A 16,360-nucleotide genomic window follows, 5' to 3' on the forward strand; every position below is an offset into this window, starting at 1 on the left:
GCTGGGCTGTATCAGGGGAGGGCAGAGAGCAGCAGCTTCTGATGCTCCCCTCCCAGCACAGCCCAGGTGGGGACAGTGACCAGGACGCATGGGGCACATAGTGTTGCTCCTCACTCCCCCCAGCCCTCTATGGGGCCACGGAGGAGCATTGGGGCAGGGAGAGCAGTGAGCATCTTTGCACTGGCACACAGTGCCCTTTGACCCCCTGGAGCCCTGGGCGGCTGCCGGGGCCCCCACCCCTAAGGCCGGCCAGGCTCCCCAGCATGAACAGCAGAGACACAGGGAGACTGGCCCCACACTGAGCAGTGGTAGCCTGGGCGGCTCATAATGGAGGCTCGGGGTGGGAGGGGTTGCTCAGCCTCCCCAAACCTTGCATCGCCAAGGAGACAGTGGGGCCAATAACTAGGTGCCCTGGCCAAATTGGGCCCCCCTGGAAAAGTCTCCCCCATGTCGGCCCCAGGGCTGGAGGAGCTCCCACTCCCTGCTACGGCCCGGGGGCTGCAGCAGGGGCACAGAGCTTCTCTGGTCTCGGGGCCACAGCGGGGCAGGGGTAAAGGAGTGACAGGGTGGGGCCAGTGGTGGAACAGAGGTGACAGTGGATGGGGCCGTGGGTAGAAGGGGGCGGAGCCACAGACAGAAGTGGGGGGTTATGGTTCCAGTTCTGGGGCTCCCGCACTTGTTCTCCCTTCCCTGGGCTTTAGCATCACTAGCCCCTGCTTAGCGAGTAGGGTTCAGTGGTCCCCAAAATGTGGGGCATGACTCCTAAGGGGACACAGAGGCAAATTCATGGGGGCAGCAGCACTCAGCCCCCATGGAGGGAGCAGCGCTCAGCCCCACTCTGCCCCAGCTCTTCCCCAACCCCACCCTCAGCCTGGGCCCCTGACTCCCAGCCCAGCCTCGACCCCCTCAACCCTGTCCGCACCCCTCTTTCCCCAGCAAGCAACAGCTCCACTCCCAGCCCCGGTTGTCAACCGTGGTTTTCAAGGGTGCCACAGCCATGGATACGAGGGCACAGTGTGAAATGTTTGGGGACCACTGGTTTAGGATGATGTTCTCAATGGCTTCTATGCAGTCCAATAAAAGCTATTCCTCACCCACCCCTCCATCAGGACGGACTAAGTATGTTCTGCTGCCCTTCACTCATGCAGGAAGGATAATAACATTTCATTCCACTCAATCCTAAAGTGATTTGTAACCCACCACCAGCCAAAACTGGTCATTTTGGGAAAGCGGCCCCATCATGCTGCATAGCTAGGCAGAGTAGGTGTGTCTGTGCAAACACGGTCTGTTCCTGAAGTCTTTCCCCCAGCTCCTCACTAGATGTGAGGGGGGAGCTCATTCAGCCTCTGCTTCCGCTTAGTATTTAAAAACTCCTTATTGTCCCTAGCTCTGCTGGCCTAAGATTTCTCCTCCTGTCTCTTTTTCGCTAGCTCAGATGAGGTGGCCGAGTGGTTAAGGTGATGGACTGCTAATCCATTGTGTTCTGCATGCATGGGTTCAAATCCCATCCTCATCGGATGCATTTAGTCATCACCCCTCCTTTGTAGACAATCATCTCCCCTTTGGTACAATGACAGATCAAACAATGTTGCTTCTTGCAAACAAAAACCTTCTCAGAAACTCAGAACTCCCCCCCCCCCGCTTTAAAAAAAATGTCTAAATCCCAGATTTCTTAAAAAAAAATTCTCTAGTGTTGTATTTGTTAGTTTTTATCTCAAAAGGGAACATCCTCATCTTCTCCCCCAAACACCCTGGGACCTGCCCAAATTATTAAAATACCCTCAACCCGAGCAAGACCAGAGCAGTGAACCAGAGCTAGTGTCTAGGCCGAGCTGTTCTGAAGGAGGCAACTCCAACATTTTCTCCCTGCTTCCCTTGGCAAGGTCTGACTGAGAAAACAAAATTCCCTAAACTGAAAATTTTCTGCTGAAAAACCAATACTAGTCTGGTTGGGGACTTTGGTTTGAAAGTATTATTGTTATTATTCTCTTCTGCTTTCTGAGTCAGTTCAGTTCAGTCTTTGTCCTCCAGGTGTGTTTCCAGCTGCTGAGTTGTGGGGGAGAGAGGCCAAGTCATGATGTCTCTTCCCCTCTTTCATAGTTTCCTCCAACTTGCTAGGAAGCTCCTTTGCTACGATGTGAGTCAAGCAGTGTCCATTGTCTCTGTGCTATCTCGGAGAAGCCTGCATTGTACACGGTTCCTGGGATAGTCCTTGGGAGTCTCCAGTGCAATGAAACACCCTCGGCTGGCCCGTGTCGGATTAGTCAGGGCCATGCAGCTTGGTCTGGAGTAAAGTTGCAGTGTCGTGTCTGGGCTCAGGCTCAGTCCCCTGCTCTAGGAGCCCAGAAGGGTGGAAGGGAGTTTAGCGAGTGGAAATGGTGAAACCGCATTGAGGGAACTGGACCACTGACCTACCAGCTCTTAACACCCAAACTTTCAGTAACCCTATTATCAGTGCCTGTGAGTGTAATTTAAACCATAAGAAAAAACACTCTGGGCTAGACCAAAGATCCATCTAGCTCTGAATCTTGTCTTCTGACAGTAGCCAACACCAGGTACCCCAAAAGCCACTCATCAAAGCATCACTCGGAGTTGAACCCAGAATCTCCTGTTCACAAAACAGGGGCTTTAACCAGCTAAGCCATGGTGCCTGCTGTTACTTAAAGCATCCTGTCTGCCCACACCTGACTCTATGCCAATCCCCACTGGGCCCTGAAAAGCTTTGCTCGTGTTTGGATTCTGTAAAGCAGAGGAGCAGGGGAAGGTTTACGCCCAAGGTGTGTGAGTGATTATTTAGACAGGTCTCCGCTACAAAATTAGGTCGGTGTAACTCCATTACTTAGAGGTGTAAAAAATGTACACCCCCCCCCCCAAGCAATGCAGTTCTATCAACCTAATCCCGGTGTAGATAGCGGCTCAGCTGTCAGAACTTTCTGGAGCTATGAAAGGGGAGGGGCCCATGGCTCTGTAGCAGGAATGCAGGACAGGCGAGTTCACGGCAGGCATGGTGGGATACTGGAGGTGGCCACTTATGGTGATATAATGAACAGCAGCATTTACACTGACAATTTGTCGCTTGAAGTTTGCTGCAAAAAGCTCTAGACCTCTCGTCGAGGTTGGGATTGAGGGGCACTGGGAATAGGAGGGGCTGTGGGTTGGGACAGAGAAGAAGCTGCCGACCGAGGGAGCATTGTGTGTTTTTCACACAACTGAGCAATATAATTCTGCTGAAATAACTTTGTAGTGCAGACCTGGCCAAAGATATATATATATATATATATATACACACACACACACACCCCTTGCAAGGAAAACCTCACCTGCTTCTCTGCTTTGCAGAATCCAAACACTTGGAAAGCTTGTCAGTCCCCGCTGGGGATGGCAGGGAGTCATGTGTGGGCAGAGAGTGTCCCTTATCCACAGGCAGGCACCATGGCTTAGCTGGCTAAAGCACCTGTTTTGTAAACAGGAGATCCTGGGTTCAACTCCCAGTAGTGCCCTGTTGTTTAACTCTAGGAGCACCTGGTATTGGCTACTGTCAGAGGACACAACAGAGAGCTAGATGGACCTTTGGTCCAGTCCAGTATGGTTTAAATTACGCTCACAGGCACTGATAATAGAGTTGATGAAAGTTTGGGAGTTAAGAGCTGATAGGTCAGTGTTCCAGCCTGTCACAGATGACCCCCTCCCTCTGGGACAGGGGCAGGTCTGGGCTCTCACACCAAACGGCTCATTCTGGCTGCCAGAATCCATGGGCAGCTGGTTTAGTTTGCACCCAGGATTGAGTCCTGCTTTGTGCACCGTGTGTGAGAATGAAAATCCTAAACCACCCTATGAAATAACAAAAGCAGCAGGATGGGTTATTGTTCCTGACTCAGAGCAGACAGACCAATGGAGAAATGCCATTGAGTCCAGGGTAATTCACTGTGGTTTCACCACTTCCATTTACTAAACTCCCTCCCAACTTTCTGGGCTCCTAGAGCAGGGGACTGAGCCTGAGCCCAGACACGGACACTGCAACTTTACAGCCCAAGCTGCATGACCCTGATTAATGTGACATAGGCCAGCTGTGAGTGTTTCATTGCACTGTAGATGTAGCCTAAGCTTATGTCTACAGTGTGATTAAAACACCCAGGGCACCTGTCTCACACCCAGGGTCAGCTGACCCAGGCTTATGGGGCTTGGGCTGCACGACTAAAATTGCAGTGCAGACATATAGGCACTAGATTTGCCTTTTTCCAATCATCCGAGACCTCCCCCACTCGCCACGAGTTTTCAAAGATAATGATCAATGGCTCTGCAGTCACGTCTGCCAACTCCCTCCGGCCCCTCAGATGCATTAAATCCAGAACCAAGGACTTGGTCATGTCCAGCTTTTCTAAAGAGCCCTTAATTTGTTCTTTCACCACTGAGGGCTGCTCCCCTCCTCCCCATACTATGCTGCCCGTGTCTGTGAAGACCGAGGCGCAAAAAAAAAAAAAAAGCATTGAGTACTTCAGCTTTATCCACATCATCTGTCACTAGGTTGCCTGCCCCATTCAATAAGGGTCCCACACTTTCCCTGACCCCCTTCTTTTTGCTAACACACCTACGTAGAAATTGACTTTGAAGCTAATCAAAAGAAGTTCCATTTGAAATACAAATCATTCAAATCGATACTGGGTCAGTTTTCTCCTCTACTCTATTTCTCACACACATTCCCTCACCCCAACCTTTGGAGTGAGGTTTTACATCCGGACATTTTAGGCCAAGGGGGGTAAATTACATCAAAGAAGTTTTTCAGGATTAGCCCCCATTTCCTACATTACTAACAAAAAGAAAAACAAGACACGTTTTATTTCTCCAGTATAATTCAGTTGATCACACAATTAAGTCTCTTCTCCGTTAAAGAGTAACTTCGTGTTTAATTTCATTGGTAAGAATAAATCCTCAACAATTAAAGAACTTTCTCATATATGACAGTTTTCCTTTAATCCCCCTTTCCACCAGTGAACCCTTGAGTACAGTTGTGGTTAGGGATTAGATCGGGGTGGGCAAATTTTTTGGCCCAAGGGCCACATCTGGGTATGGAAATTGTATGGGGCCACGAATGCTCACCAAATTAGGGGTTGGGGTATGGGAGGGGATGAGGGCTCTGCCTGGGGTAGTGAGCTCTGGGGTGGAGCCGGAAATGAGTTCAGGGAGTGGGAGAGGGCTCCGGACTTGGACAGGGGATTGAGGTGGGGCGAGGGATGAGAGATTGGGGGAGGGGATGAGGGTGCTCCAGGCTGGGACTGAGGGGTTAGGAGAGTGGGAGGCTGGGGCAAGGGAGGGGGTCAGTCTCCGGTTGTCGCTTACCTCAAACAGCTCCTGGAAGCAGCAGTATGTCCCCGCTCTGGCTCCTACACGGAGGCATGGCCAGGCAGCTCCCATTGGATGCAGTTCCCGGACAATGGGAACTGTGGAGGTGGTGCTTGGGGTGGGGGCAGTGTGTGGAGCCCCCTGGCTGCCCTTATGTGTAGGAGCTGGAGAGGGGACATGTCAGTGCTCCCAGGAGCCGCACGGAGCCACAGCACATGCGGAGCGGGGCAAGCCCCCGACCCGCTCCCTGGCTGAAGTGTCGGAACGTGGCAAGCCCTAGCGCCTGCTCCCCAGTGGCTGGATTAAATGTCTGAAGGGCCGGATGCGGCCCCCTGGCCGTAGTTTGCCCACCCCTGGATCAGATACAGTCCTGGATCAGAATCTCTGTAAAATAACAGAGATGAGGTTCCTATTAAAAATGCAGCCATCTCACATACAACACTGATTTCGTCCTACACACAGTTCCATCACCCACAAATGGTGAGTTCAACAAAAACACCACTTCTGTTTCCTCCACATCTACATCATTATGGACAGTGTCGTGGGGTTGATACATCCTGTCACAGGGTGTGTGGCCATGTACGGAAGAAGGCAGGGATTTGGGGGCGGCGTGGAAAAATCTGTCCCCTGGGTCAAGACAGCTTGTCTTCAGGTGGTGACTCCATCCAGTGGTGGGTGCAGTGTGGGGTAGAGGGACCTGGGACCACCCTACTCCACCAGGTCCTGACCCAGGGCCTTGAGGAACCAATACTCCTGTGTCCAGGGTTGATCTCTCACTGCAACAGTCCCGTTCCCTGAGTCACTTGCCCCCTTACGTCCAGAGTCGGTAATGTCCCGGCATCCAGCGTCGCATCCTTGGCAGTCAACTGGGTGTCTGCAGGGGCCTCAGGGTGGCTGGATGGTGCAGCCTGGGGGTCCAGCAGCTTCCTGGCAGGAGCCCACAACATAGGTTTGTTCTCCTCCTCAGTCCACCCAGGCTGAGCTGAGCTGCTCCCTTTTATACTCCGCCTCCAGTCGGCGCATGCCCAGAGAGGGTGAGGGGGTGTGGCCTCTTCAGCCCACATGGCGCAGTTAACCCTAGCAGTGCCAGTTCAAGGTTGATACACCTCATCACAGACAGCATTTCCCAAATGTTGGGATTAGCTAGGAGATCTCTTCAGGAGTAACCTCCTGTAGGGACTGGGTCACAAATACCTTGGGAACCAAATACCTGGGCATTTTGCCTAGTTCCAAGTCACTTACTGTGGAATTCTATCCCTGGATCATCTGAGACAATATTGACTCAAACAATTGAACCACCCTGTGACCATGTGTACTTACTTCCATCAGTTGCACCATTTGGGGTCTCCTGCTGTTCACCTTTTCAGAGTGGAGATTTAAATACACAACTGTTTCTCTGATAATATGTCCAGCAGCTTGGAGTATTCTGTCCTGTTGACTGAACTGCATTTGAATTTTCTCCATGTCACCATGCAGGGTTAGGGGAAAAAACAAACCTAAAGTAAAGAATGATGGTCATTTGTCTGAAATTTCCCAATAAATCTGAGCTACAATCTGTCAAACACAACTAACATGCAGTTATATGACCAAGGACCCTTCATGAAAGATGGAAAACCCATAGCACAGAGAGGTAGAAGACACTTTCATTTTAATTTAAAGTGAAATTCCAGACTAGGTTACATCTGATGTCTCAGAATCAGGATGAGAAATTCTCCCATGAGCCACTGAAACCTGCTTCACCCAGCGCTGTCTCATTAGTGTTTTTTTACAGACGTTTTAGCACCTTCATAACAGGTGGAAAAAACAGCCGACCTTCCCAGAAGTGGCTTTGCCGTTGAGGGAAAAGGGGATTTGAACAGTGCTTGGGATCCATTTGAAATCCCCTTCCGAGTCTGTGACACTTTCCCCTCCTGCCAGACTGACTGATTTAGGATCAAAGACATACAAGCACCATTCCCAAGTGACAGCCAAAAACATGACCTCACCGGACACGTTGGGAAGTGAAGGAATATGAAGGGGTGAACTCTGCATGGCTCAGGCACAAGGTAACAGTTCTGGGGTGATGGGGTGACTCAGAGATTCCATCCTTCTCCATCTCCTTCCAGTGTCACAGAGCCTAAAATGACACTTATTTCCCTGACACTGCTCCAGCTCTTCATCATATTTAAATATATTTAAACGAGAAAAAAAGTCAAAATAACTGCTGTTCTGCACAATCCAGGGTAATGTGACAACAACTGGGAATGAGAAAATCTGTCCTCAAAGAGGAATGTGGCAACTCGAACAATAACTTTGCACTGGGAGGAGGATACAAATGTGAAACTCCAGGTTTGTTTAGACAAGGAAATGTGACGGTGGTTAGGTCAGATCAGGAGGAAATGTGCAAGATAACTCCACCCACTTTCCATGGCCCATGTCTTTAGTGCAAGAATAGTTATCAGAAAAGTGAACTCAAGCTAGCTAACTCCATGGCAACCATAGTGATGAGGCCCAGGTAGATTTTATCTCAACGTAACTGGTTGAAGACACCCCCTATCTCCCTCACCTGGGGTGACGGACATTCCTGGTAGAAAGGACACCCACTCCCATGACTCGCAGGACAATGGAGTTGATAGAAAGGACCACGGGATCCACCCCAAAGATGGGCAAGGTTCAAAACTGGGCAACTCATGTGTGGGAGCTGAGGGACCACAATGTGCAAAAGATGCAAATACCTTAATAGTCACTATCTGGGAACTATCAGAAGAATTAAAGAAAAAAATCTTCTGACAGCTCTAGAGAAGGTTTTTATGAAGTTTATCTCCTTTACGGATTCTCTGATTAGAAAGGCCTGAGCTATGAGTGAAGCTTTCCCCACACTCGCAGCATTCATAGGGTCTCTGCCCGGTGTGGATTCTGTAATGTGTAATAAGGGTTGAGCCCTGAGAGAAGCTTTTCCCGCACTCACGGCATTCATAGGGTGTCTCTCCTGTGTGGATCCTCTGATGCATAGTAAGGTTTGAGCTCCGAGAGAAGCTTTTCCCACACTCACAACATTCGTAGGGTCGCTTTCCCGTATGCGTTGTCTGATGGGAGATAAGGGAGGAGAGGTGAGTGAAACTTTTCCCGCACTCACGGCATTCATAGGGTCTCTCTCCTGTGTGGATCCGCTGATGCATAGTAAGGTTTGAGCTCCGAGAGAAGCTTATCCCGCACTTACAACATTTGTAGGGTCGCTCTCCCGTGTGGATTCTCTGATGAGAGATAAGGGCTGATCTCTGAGTGAAACTTTTCCCACACTCACAGCATTCATAGGGTTTGTCTCCTCTGTGTATTCGCTGATGCCTACTAAGGGCTGAGGTACGATTGAAGCTTCTCCCACACTCACAGCATTCGTAGGGTCTCTCTTTCGTGTGGATTATCTCATGTCGAATAAGGGCTGAGCGGTAATTGAAGTTTTTCCCACACTCACTGCATGTCGTCTCTCTCTTTTCCCTGAGGATTTTCTCCTGGGATGTAGTTTCCTTGAGGTCCCTGTGAGTTCCCTGACAATCCATGGGTTCATCCACTCTCTCCTCTGAGTGGTTTCCCTGCTCTCTCTCTGGTCTGGGGTAACTTTCACCAGCTTTTCCCTGCTCACGGGGGCGGGACACGCTCCCTTTGGCTCTTTGCAGTAATTCCCCATGTGCTTCGGCGAGCTCAGCATCTTCCTGGGGAGGATTCTGCTCCTCGCTCTCCCTCACCAGCCCATCACCTGCTAGAAGGGAGGAGAAATCTCAGAATTGGGGATGGAAAGGCAGAGAACAAACCCAAGTAAGTGCTGGAGAGACAGAAAAGAAAAATCGGGGACTGAATTCCCCCAAACTCCTCCCCATAGAGGGCAGTGGAGGGGATCAATTCTGCTCCCCACCCAGGACTGGCCTTTAGGGTGGGCCGTACGGGTGCCCCACCCAAGGGGGTGCCGGGCGCAGGGTTTGGATTCCCGCCTGACCTGCTGCCGAGAGGCTCGCTGGGCTGATGAAAGCGGCACGGGAGGCAGATAAGCAGCAGCGTGGGGGAGTGGGAGGGAGCCGAGCTGCAGGGGGCAGTTGGATGACCAGCCGTCAGAGCCAGGTGAGTGCTCCGGAGCAGAGGGGCCCCTCCTCCGCCCTGCTCCACGTGTGCAGCTGCTGCTGTTCCTGTCCCCCCACCCCCCGTTCACCCCCAGAGTCACCCCTGTCCACCCCCGACTGGGAGCATCCTCCTGACTGCTCTGCGGGGAGGAGGTGCTGATTGATGGGGTGTCCCCCTCCCTCTCCCCCCCACCCGGGTACCCGATTTCCACTGAGCTGGGGTGACGGGATGGGGGGAATCTGCGTGTGCTGCTGCCTCTCTAGGGCCGGAGCTGCCGGCAGCTGCTTGTGTCTGAACAAGCCTAGTTCAGGGTCCTGACCCAGAGAACTTTCTTAAAGAGACAGCGCGCTCACTCACTCAGGGGCGGACGGACGGACGGACACACACACTCTCTCTCTCTCTCTGCATCCAGGTCACTTCCCCAGCTGGGCTGAGCTGAGACATCAGGAGCAGCTGCTCTCCTGCCCTCCCCTTACACAGCCTGCAGGGAAAGTGACCTGGGTGCAGGAAGCCCTGACATCGCTCCTTGCTCCCCTCTCCCAGCCCCCCAGGGCTGCGTGGGGCGGGGGAGCAGCAGTCCAGTGGGGGAGCGAGCAGCAATGCCAGCTGCTTTGTGCATCCAGCTCAGGTTCCCCACTTGGGTGCAGGAGGATGCAGGGGCTAGGGGCAAATGGGGCACAGTGCAGGGGCTGGGGGCTCAGGAAGGGGCAGGGATTGGGGTGCAGGGGGCAGGGGTTGGGGTGAAGGGGGTATGCACCATGCAGGGGTTCAGGGTGCAGGCGGGAGGTGCAGGGGGTATGAGTGAAGGGGGCAGAGTCCTGGGATATGGGGCACATGAGGGTGGGGAAGGGGTTGGGGTGAAAGGGCACAGTGCAGGGCTTAGGGGCACAGGAGGGGGCAGGGGTTGGGAGGGGCTGGAGGGGGCAGAAGTTAGGAGCGAAGGGGGAGCAGGTATTTGGAGTGAAGGGGGCACAGTGCAGGGGCTGGGGGGAGGGAGGGGGAGGAGCCTGGGGAGCCCATGGGGGACAGAGGGAAGGGGGGGTGCCATGCCCATGGGAGCCAGGGGCACCCAAATGCAAGTTTGCCCAGGGTGCCATGTCCCCACGGCCGGCCCTGCCCACATCCCATCCAAACACTCAGCAGGAAGGGAGGGAGCTCCAGCCAAGCTGTCAGTCATCATCTGTAGGAAGCCAGGAGTGAGATCTGCTGGGGACTGTCCTGAGCTCACAGAGTCTGTGTGGGGAATCCCAGCTGGTTCTCTCAGGCACTGACAGTTTCTGGGTTGATTTGATGTTTCCTCACCTGTCCAGGGACTTCTCAGGATCTCGCTTTCCCTGAACCCTGGAGATCCAGGACCCACGGCTTTTCCCCTCCTTCCAGCTGGGAGATCACGTAGGGTTTGGAAACTGGAAACCCTGCTCAAGGGAAAGAAAACAAGGGAGGCAGGAGGGTACTTTGCCCACCTCTGGTATAGATGGTGACTAAACGTAAACCTCTGCGAACCAGGAAATGAGAAGTTAATATAAACGCCCCCCCTCCAATGCAACCTTAACTTTGCCCCCAACCCTTAACCCTGCAGCTGGCAAAAACCACTGAGGATGGTTCTGTGTGGGCCGTGCAAAGGTTAACAAACTGCCACAGGGACTCAGGTATTCAGCTCAATGCAGCAGTAACGGGATGAATTCTATGGTCTGTGGTATAAAGGACGTCAGAGTAGATGACCTAATAGTCATATCTGGCCTTCAAAGCTAGGAACCTATAATCGATCTGAGGAAAGACTAAGAGAACGTGCCACTGTCTGTGCTGTGTTCACAGGTGGGAATCCCAGCATCTATCCGCATGCCTCCAGCTGTGTGCACGGGGCCAGCTGGAGCTGTGACTGGCTGACGGAGGGATGGGTTGGAGCAGCTGGGCAGAGCTGGGCCTGTGCTATGCAGAGAGGTGCATGTGAAACTTGGGGGGCCAATTCTGGCTCAGTTCTGTGCTGGGTGTTGCAGGCTTTGTCAGCAAAGGTGGCCAAGGGCGTGTTCTTGCCATGGGGGTTGTCAGCACCCTGGCGGCGTATGTTCCAGTGATCTGTGGGGCTTAGTGAGGGGTAAGTGAAGCAGTGACTCACAAGGAAAACTCAGGCTGAGGGCAAAGAGGTGGTAACACTGCGAGTCTCAGCTGGTCTGTGTGCAGGAGGTTCAGTACTGGAGAGCAGGCCAGGGGGAGGAAGCTTCTATTTGCTATGACGGAGACGAACCCGAATATTATCTTAGCACAGAGAAGTCGTGAGACTTTCTGCTGCACTGCTCTGTTCCCAGAGCGCTCTGTAACCGGGGAGGGGAGAGGGCCAGTGTGTGTCTCTCTGGCATGTTGGGGTGATGCTGAAACAGGGCAGAGCAGAGGTGGCATCGTGGGGGTGCCATGAACCTTAACTCTTCATTTCCCCTTCTAAGAACGGAGGGGACGGGAATCCTTACCCAGCGAGGTCACATTCTCATAGTTCTCCTGCATGACGTCTCTGTAGAGGGCTCTGAGTGGGGTCCAGCAGAGTCCTCTCTACCCTGGTGAAATACACAGCCACCTCCTGGAAGGTCACCGGCCCCTGAAAGAGCAAGAGTCCAACACCTGCTGCCCCACTAGTCATGGAGGAAAGGACCCAATCAAATGGAAGCTCTGAGACAGAGACAGTCAGCACAGTCCTATCCCCACACTGCTGAGAGCAGCCGGGGGGCACCATGGTGAGAGAACAAAGAGAGACCCCTTGTCTCTGCCAGCAGATCCATCACACGGCTACGAGCCAGAGGCTGATCCAGCCCCATGGCAGGAACCCAACACCCTCCCCACTGCCAGCAGCTGGATGTGAGGGGCCAGGACATCTTCCCTACACCTCCCTGGTGGGTGCCCCCTTCCCATGTCACACCAGCCCCTGGCTCGCAGGCTGAGGGTTCGGCACTGGGAGTCTGGTCAGTTTTCCCAGCCCCACCCAGGGGGTTGCTTTGTCTGTTTCCTGTTTCACAAATTAGGGAATTTTCTCCCCCAACACCCAAGTGTTTGTTCTGAGGATCTAGGCCCCGTTAAACAAGTCCCAGCAGGTTTGTCACACTCTGTCCCCTCCCTCTCCTCACCCAGCGGATTCCCTGCCCCCTCCAGACCTAACTCCCCAGAAGTTGCCACCTCGTCAGTGTTTACTGCCCCTCCCCCTCCAGCAGGAACCCACCAGCCGCCCCCCAATAACCCGACCTGAGCTGGCTCCACTGCAGCCAGAGCAGCCCCCGCCCGGGCCCGGAGGGGTTAATGTCGGGCTGGGGAAGTAGCAGCTGCTCAGCTCCCAGCTCCGGATGGAGGCAGCAGCGTCTGGTCTCTCCGGAGCTGCCGGGGGCTGATGCTCCCGGTTCTGTGCGCTCCCGGCTCCTTCCTCCCGCCCCGCCGCCCCAGCTGCCCCAGCCCCTTCCCGGGCCCTGCAACCCCCCCCGCCCCCGGGCTGCAGCGATCGCCGGGATCCAGCTGACCCCTCTGCTGAGCCGGGCACCGCGGAGGGGGTGTGTGGAGCTGCTACACCAGCCCCGCCCCCGCTTTTCCCCGGGGGCAGCGCGTGGGGCGGGGACACGCGTGGGGCGGACACGCTCCTGCCGGGCGGGGTCGGGGCCGGGGTCGGGGCCTGTTCGGGGCCGGTTATTACGGGGGGGGTCACAAGCCCCCCCCGGCACTGCCGCTCCCCGGGAACAGGCGGGGGGGGCGGGGCCGGGGAGGGGGCCCGGTGGGGAGGGTCAGGTTGGCCCCGGGAACCTCCTTTACCTGGGCTGGAGAGGGCGGAAGCGCCCCAGGGGCAGGCTGGGAAATGTAGTTTATCGCGCTCCCTGGACAGGAAGTGACGTCGGCGAGGGAGGCGGAGCCGGACTGCGAACTCGCGCGGGGCCGTTGGCGCCTCTCCCGGAGCCAGAGAAGAGGTTTGTGTCTCCCGGCTCTGGGCATGCGCAGATCGGGGGCGGGGCGGAGTGTGATCAGCTGCTGGGTGAGCGCCGCGCGCTGCTCCACTGTGAGCCGGGAGCCCGGGCGGGGCAGCGGGGGGGGGTCCCGGGGCCCATTAACCCCCCCGGGGGGGCTGGGAAAGGGGCGGGGGGGGAAGTGTCGGTGCAGCCCGGACATGGCCGGGGGGGGGGAGCCGGTGACCCCCGGGGAGCGGGGAGAGAAAGGGGGGGGCTGAGACCCCCTCGGATTTACTGCCCCCGTGGGGACCCCTGCCCCGCCCTGCCCCCTTTCTCCCTAGAGAGCCACGAGCAGCCCCAGGGTGACCCCTCCCCACCCCTGAGAAGTTCCCTGCCCCCCCCCCGGCTGTGCCCCATTTTCTCTCCCCTTCGCCAGTGCCCAGCTCCCCCTGGGGCTGGGGGGGCTCTGGGGGTGTCTGGGCCCTGGCCAGGGGCTCTGGGGACTGGGGGCCAGGGAAGATCTGGCAGGACCCTGGCTGGGGCTGTGGGGGTGTCTGGGGCCCCGGCTGTGGGGTCTGGGCACTGGGCTCTGGGGGGTGTCTGGAGGCTGCTACTAACCCTGATCCTGCTCCCGGATCAGTTTGTGCCACAATCCTGGCTCCAAGCGCGGCCAGGCAGCCCCCAGCCAGGCCCACTCACCCTGGTAACTTTCTATCCACTTACCAAACACTGTCAGGTGAAATCACAGATTTTTCATTTCTCCTCTCTTGAAAACTGCAGGAACTTCTGGTCCCGCAGGGCATATTCAGCCCCCCCCCAGCCCCCGCCAAGTCCTTGTCCTAGATCTGGGGGTTGCGGCAGGTGGGAAGGGGGCTAGAAATGCCACACAATGGTCTCTTCCACAGCGTTCTGGACTCCTCCTTCCTGAAATCTGGTTTCATTGAGACCATTGTTAATCCAGAGTCACTGCATGGAAAGACAGGGAGTGACTCCAGATGGACAGTGGGGCAAATGAGATCAGCAATTCTCCCTGTGAGGAGGGGCTCTCATTAGCTGCTCTCCCCAGAGAGCTAAAGGAGGGAAGCTGCTCAAACGCTCTGTCCCTCTCTGCTCAGGATATTGGGGTTCAGCTTCCTGGGTCAGATGCTGCAGCCTCCATTGTGATCTGGGAGACCAGGCTTAGCAGCTGCTGCTCCCCCAGCGGGGTTCTGTGCTGGGAAGTGACGTTAATTAAAACTTCTTCTCTGCCCGGCACAGGTGATGACTTTCTCCAGCTGGTACTAGCCCCCTAGGGCAGCCTTGGGCCCTGTTAATACAAATTATACCAGACTCCAGGTAACTGAAAGACCTCAGGGAAAGTGCTGGGGACTGGCAAGAAAGTGACTCTGCACAAACAGCCTCTCCTCCTATTAGCAATTGCCAGGAGCAAATCCAGCCGTGGGAGAGCAAAGCCCCCAGGAATGGGACTGTCCCAGCCAGAGGGGCAGGGAGAGAGGACAGGGGAAGGAGAGACTGAAAGGGGCAGTGGGAGAAATGAGTGTGTGTGTTGTTGGGGGGGGGGGCGGTTTCCAGCTCTCTAGTCCACCCAGACACATGTATTGCAGCATCCCTGGGCAGAACCACTTTCCAGTGAACAAGAAAAGGCTCAGACAGAGGAAAAGCTGGTTCTTGACTCCATATTCCCCCCTGCTGGGGTGTGGCTGCCATGGGGTCAGTGTCCGAGGGAATCCCCCACAGTGACTCCTTGGGTTCTGCTCTTTTCTAGCCTTGTGTTCAGAGACTTTGTTACAGGATCAGGGGAGGCGGAAGGGAGGTTAAAAATGTCTCTCTGGGCTTAGCCTGGCAGGAGGGGCCAGGTCTACACTGTAATAAAGAGATCAAGCATGTACCCAGCATGGCAGAGTCTAGGATGTCTGTCTGGAGGGAAAGGGCCTGGGGGACTCGTGATGTGAAATTAACTAAAGCCTGTTCTGAAACCTCCACGACTGCCCTTCTCACCCTGCCAGGCTGCAGAATGACGTCCATGTTTTTCTTCAGCTCATCCCATCCTCCCATGACACAGGGAAGAGAAATGGCTGCAGTGGAGCCAGCTCAGGTAGGGATTATTTTTTTGAGGGGTGGGGGGTGGGTTGGTGGGTTCCTACAGGAGGGAGAGGCACAGCAAATACACTGGAGATGGGCAGGTTTGCACGGTCTGGTTTGGAGGTTGGCGCGGGGCAGGAAATGCACAGGGTGGAGAAAGGGAGGACAGGGTGTGACAAACCTGCTGGGAGTTGTTTAATAAGTGGCCTAGATTCTAGGAACAGACCCATGAGGTTCGGAGGTGGAAATGCTCTAGTTTGTGAAGCAGAAAATAACCCACGTGAATGGGGCTGGGAAAACTGACCAGACTCATAGTGCTGGAGCCTGACCCGACTAACCAGTGGCTGCTGTGAAATATGAAGGGGGCACCCACCAGTGAGGGTTAGGGGAGATTCCCCTCCCTTCATATCCAGCTCCTCACAATGAGGAGGGTGTTGGGCTTCCTACCAGGGATCTCTCCCTGGTCCCTGCTAGGGGCTCCCTCTCCTCTATCAGTCTGTGGCTAGTAGGTGTGTGATGGATCTGCTGGGAGAGATAAGGGGCTCTCTTTGTCCCCTCACTCTGATGTTTCCGGGATGCTCTGAGCAGGGTGGGGGTGGGACTTTGTTGACTGCAATCCACCCAGGGCTGCCATTTGATGGGCTCCTCGCCCCACAAATAGTGGGGCTGTGAATGGGGCTGCAGGTACTGAGTGTTGGACTCTTGCTCTTTCAGGGGCCGGTGACCTTCGAGGAGGTGGCTGTGTATTTCACCAGTGAAGAGTGGGCTCTGCTGGACCCCACTCAGAGAGCCCTCTACTGGGATGTCATGCAGGAGAACTATGAGAATGTGACCTCACTGGGTAAGGGTTACTGTCCCCTCGGTTCTTGGAAGGGGAAATGGAGAGAGAAGGTTTACGCCAGCCCCACAATGCCGCCTCTACTCTGCCCTGT

At 54.9% G+C, this 16,360-nt stretch overlaps 1 long non-coding RNA gene and 1 other non-coding gene across 2 annotated transcripts; one reads left to right on the forward strand and one right to left on the reverse strand.

The window, feature by feature from the left end:
- Positions 1-1,434: 1,434 nt before the first annotated feature.
- Positions 1,435-1,516, forward strand: TRNAS-GCU. Its single transcript has one exon. It is a non-coding gene; the product is annotated as a tRNA-Ser (tRNA).
- Positions 1,517-8,833: 7,317 nt separating this feature from the next.
- On the reverse strand, positions 8,834-11,948 carry LOC120375796. The gene is made up of 3 exons (XR_005586779.1): positions 11,898-11,948; positions 10,735-10,847; positions 8,834-9,076 (listed from the first exon to the last, which is right to left on the reverse strand). It is a non-coding gene; the product is annotated as an uncharacterized LOC120375796 (long non-coding RNA).
- Between the last annotated feature and the right edge of the window lie 4,412 nt (positions 11,949-16,360).

Source organism: Mauremys reevesii, linkage group 12 (genome assembly GCF_016161935.1).
Source record: "Mauremys reevesii isolate NIE-2019 linkage group 12, ASM1616193v1, whole genome shotgun sequence".
NCBI classification, from domain to species: domain Eukaryota; kingdom Metazoa; phylum Chordata; order Testudines; family Geoemydidae; genus Mauremys; species Mauremys reevesii.